At 38.1% G+C, this 4,874-nt stretch overlaps 1 pseudogene; it reads left to right on the top strand.

The window, feature by feature from the left end:
- Positions 1-1,998: 1,998 nt before the first annotated feature.
- LOC128564430 (olfactory receptor 52E4-like) lies at positions 1,999-2,910 on the top strand (annotated as a pseudogene).
- The last annotated feature ends 1,964 nt before the right edge of the window (positions 2,911-4,874 follow it).

Below are 4,874 nucleotides of genomic sequence, written 5' to 3'. Positions count from 1 at the left end.
AACTTTGTCTTCTACCTCTGAAATTCTTTCTTCTGCATGGTCTAACCTGTTGCTGATACTTTCCATTGCATCTTTAAGTTCCCTAATTGACTGTTTCTGTTTCTTTAGCCCTGCTGTATCCTTTTTATATTCTTCATATCTTTCACCTCTTATTTGATTCTGTTTTTGAATTTCCTTTTGGTTATTTTCCACTTTATTAGCAGTTTCCTTCATTGTTTCCATCATTTCTTTCATTGTTTTCAACATGTGTATTCTAAATTCTGTTTCTGTCATTCCTAACATTTCTGTATAGGTGGAATCCTCTGCAGTAGCTACCTCATGCTCCCTTGGCGGGGTTGTTCTGGACTGGTTCTTCCTGTTGCCTGGAGTTTTCTGCTGATTCTCCCTCATGAGTGATTTCTTTTATCTGTTTCCTTGCCCTAATTTTCCTTTCACTTCCTCTTGCTCTTTAAGTTCTCGTGCCTGTGGACTAAGGGTTACAGGACCAGAAGGGTGAGTAGGTTTAAGAGCAAAAAAGGGATGAAAGAAAGGAGGAGGAAGTGATAAGAATAAAAAAAAGAAATATAGAGAAAGGAGAGGGGGTGGGTAAAAGGAATATTGACAAAAAGAAGAGAGGCACAGAAAGAGGGAGACAGAGCAATATAGGTGTACAGTAGGGTACTTTAATACAACTGTAAAAAGAAAGCCACCTTCTGGGGGTGCCCAGTTGGGTGGTTTCCTTGAGTTCAGCAGCTCTTTTAACCTGATCAGACACAGTGCCCCACCTCCACCAAGTAGAGAGGAAAGACAAAAATGCTGTAAATCAAACCAAAACAAGCAAACAGAAAACTTTACGGGATAAAATTGGGTGGAAAACCAAATAATAGCGATAGAAACACTAACAAAAATGAAGTTCCAATTATTGAAATAGGCAGCAATGGGAAATTATAATTAAACTAGAAAAATTGAGAAAGAAAAAGGATCTGTATGGAAAAGTTTGAACTTAAAAAACAAAACAACATCAACAACATCAAAATAAACAAAAAAACCAACCAAACCAAAAAAAAGAAAACACAACCAAAAACAAAGCAGTATGTATATGTTATTGAATATTGTCTGCACAACACGTGGTCTTCTGGGGTATGAGATGTTAATCACAGTTCTGATACGACTGGAGGCTGCTAGTTTCTCAAACCCCAGCAGGTAGACACCCTAAATCTCTCTTCAGCCCACTTAGAATGCACTTTGAACTTGTTCACTTGCTGAGCAGAAGCTTTCCCAGGGAAGTGCTTGTCACTGGAATCGCTGCTGAAGAGGCTATCCACTTACCCTGTGTGCCAAAACTGGTTTCCCTCTGCCCCCGAGGGTTAGGGCTGCAAGGCGGCTCAGACCCTGCCCTTAGGCTACTTGGTCACTGGGTTACCAGCTCCCACCGGATTCTAGCTCTGCGACCCTGAGGGCAGAGCTTGCCGGGGCAGATCGCTCCCAATGGCTGCCTGTGACCCAGAGCCAAAGACTATTAGCTCCGTCTGGCTCAGCGGCTGAGACTGGGGCCCTAGACAAAGGCCAAAATTCTCCGCACTCCCACTCAGGCTCTCCCCAAGGCAGTTCCGCTGAGTGCCAAGTCCAAAGACACCAAAACAGTTCACAGGTAAGGCCTTTCTGTTTTGTAGTCTTGCTGCTACTGAACTTACAGTTGCGGGCGGGTTTAGACGGATTGAACACACGCGACCACTTGCCGGTTTTCCACTGTTTTAGTCCTCCTCTTGGGGTCCAGAAGTCTCTCGCTGACTCCCTGTATCCTCTCAGGGGTGATGATAGGCAGATCCCACCAGCCAGAGATGCCTGTTACTCAGCTGCCATCTTGCTCTGCCTCGACTGAATCATATTTTCAAGACTGACATATAATTGCCTTCATATTTTCCTGAGTGCTTCTCCATGTTTATTTTACTTTTTAAATTTGATTTCATTTGAGTTTTTAAATGGTTTTATAATTTGCTTCCTTTCAGATTCCAAGGGATGTACCCTTCAAATGACACCAACTTCCACTCTTCCTCTTTCCTCCTGCTGGGGCTTCCAGGCCTTGAAGAGATGCACACTTGGATTGGGTTTCCTTTTTTTGCTCTGTGTATCTGATTGCCTTTGTGGGCAATATGATTATCTTGTTTGTGATCAGGACTGAACACAGCCTTCATCAGCCCATGTTATACTTCTTGGCTATGTTAGCCTCCATTGATCTGGGCCTGTCCACAGCCACTATTCCCAAAATGTTGTGCATATTCTGGTTTAATTTCAGAGAGATTAGCTTTGGGGGCTGTGTTACCCAGATGTTTTTCATTCACACGTTCACTGGTATAGAGTCTTTTGTGTTGGTGACCATGGCCTTTGATTGCTACACTGCCATCTGCAATCCTCTGCAGTATAATCTTATTCTCACCAACCAAACTATCTCTCTTGTCCTTGGGGTAGTGTCTGGGGTAATTTTTATTACAAATATTCCTATGGTGTTTCTAATCTTAAGGCTTCCTTTCTGTGGACACCATATAATCCTCCACACATACTGTGCCAATATAAAGGTAAACATGATATATGGATTATTTCTTATATCAATGGTGCTTATAGGTGTGCTTGTGATTGCTGTCTCATATGTGAAAAATTCTCCAAGCTGTCTTCCACCTTCCTTCTCAGGAAGCCAGACTCAAGGCACTTAACATGTGTGGCTTGCATATCTGTGTCATACTAGCCTTCTTCACTCCAGCGTTTTTCTCCTTCATGACCCATCGCTTTGGTAGGAACATTCCAATCTACATTCACATTCTCCTGGCCAATCTGTATGTTGTAGTTACACCTGTCCTCAATCCTGTCATTTATGGGGTGAGAACTAAGCAGATTCGGGAGCAAGTTTCAAGCATCTTCTTGAAAAGAATCTGACATAAACCACCTCAGAGATAAGCATCTTATTCTAGGGAAAAGGGCTATGACTTTAACTACAGAATCTAGCAAAAGAAAGAAAGACCCTGACTTTAGTGCTATACATTCATAATTTCCTTAACACTCAATGTGTTTCACTCATGTGAAAATGTATGGAATAACTAAGATTTGATATTTCTTATTTAAAAGGTTTTATTTTACCTCTGGGGTACAGTGTACATTATTCTGATGATGGGTACACTAAAATTCCTGACTTTAGCATTATGTAATTCATCCATATAGCTCAAAACACTTGCACTCCTTAAACTTACTGAAATTAAAAACAAGTTTTATTAAGATTACTTTTCTGTTTTTCTTATCTAACCTTTACACATTAGGTCTGCCAGATAGAATTATGTGGAATACAATATTTCTTTTCCTTTGCAGATAGTTAACTCTGTTGACAACATTATCATATTTATGTTATGTATATATATGTCCATATATATGTAATTGGGGTAGTGTTTGGGATCATTTTTATTACAAATATTCCTATGTATCATAAGCGCTCAATATTTAGTGAGAGATTCTCTCATCCCTTCTGTAATGGCTTGATTGTTTTGTTTATGATAGTTATTATATGTCATTTTTATTAATTATATATGCTTTAATTATTTTAAGTTTCAGAATATTACAATGACAAAGGTTTTTAAGTTACATGAATTTTTTTTTTGTACACTTTGAGTCCAAGTTATAAGCATGCCCATCACATGGACAGTTTGCTTTGTACTAGTCAGGCATGCATTTTCCCTCCTATCATGCCGCCTTTTACCTACTTTCTTTCTGTTCAGTTTTACCAGCAAATGTATAGTTGGATGTTGATCCATTAGTTCCAATTTCATGGTGGTTACATATGGTATTCTTTTTTTCCATTCTTGTAATACTCTACTTAGAAGAATAGTCTGCCATTCTCTACAGGTTGTTATAAAAGACATTAGTTCCCATTATTCCATTTAATGGGTCAGTAATACTCCATAGTGTATATATGTGTGTGTGTGTTTGTGTATCACATTTTATTAATTCACTCAAATATTGATGAGCACTGTGTTGAGTCCACCTGTTTGCAATTTTAAACTGTGCTGGAATAAACATTCAAGTGAACATTTATTTTTGATTAAATAAACTTCTTTTCTTTGGGTAAATACCCAATAATGGGATTGCAGAATAAAATGATAGGTCTATTTTTAGTTCTTTGAGGTATCATCATATGACTTTATATCACAAATTGATAAACCCTGGGAATATATATGCATTTGTGTGTGTGTGTAATGTGTGTTATATTTAAGGGCCTTTTAAGGAGAAGAATTTGAGGAATTTTTCTATAACTCTATGTGGAATATTTCTGGGCTCATTACATCTATGGAGCTCTTTCCATGAGTGACTAAATGTTCAAAGTAAATTAATCTGTTCTCTGTATATGTGTGTGTGTGAAATTCTGATACACACACACACACACACTCACCCCTATGTGAATGAGAGGAGGGGAAAGTTACTGACAATTTCAAAGAAATTTCATTATGGTAGAGAATTTAAGATGCTAAAGAATGGACATCCCCAAATAGGCAAACTCCTATACATACAAATTATATTCTCAAAGGTTGAATCTAATGTTCCAGATAGTAATTATTCCCAGATTTACAAATGTTAGTTGTTTATTTATTTATCATACATGAAGCATCTTTTAATACTCAGCCTTTTGTATTTCTTTCAAAATATTAAAGAGGTTCAAATGATTCTTTTTTGTGGCTAGATTAGATAATGCTTTAGTCAGGGATATAAGCATGCTTATCACCTTCATGGCACCTGTTAAGTAGGTTTTTACCCTCCTCCTCCTTCCTGCTTTCCAACAGTGTTTATTTCTTTCTATGCCCTTATGTTCCAATCAATTATTTCCAAATTATTACGGATTACCTGTAGTGTTTGTT

Source organism: Nycticebus coucang, chromosome 14, assembly GCF_027406575.1.
Source record: "Nycticebus coucang isolate mNycCou1 chromosome 14, mNycCou1.pri, whole genome shotgun sequence".
Lineage (NCBI taxonomy): Eukaryota > Metazoa > Chordata > Mammalia > Primates > Lorisidae > Nycticebus > Nycticebus coucang.
Note: the sequence above shows the minus strand (reverse complement) of the source record. Positions and strands in the feature narration are given on the sequence as shown.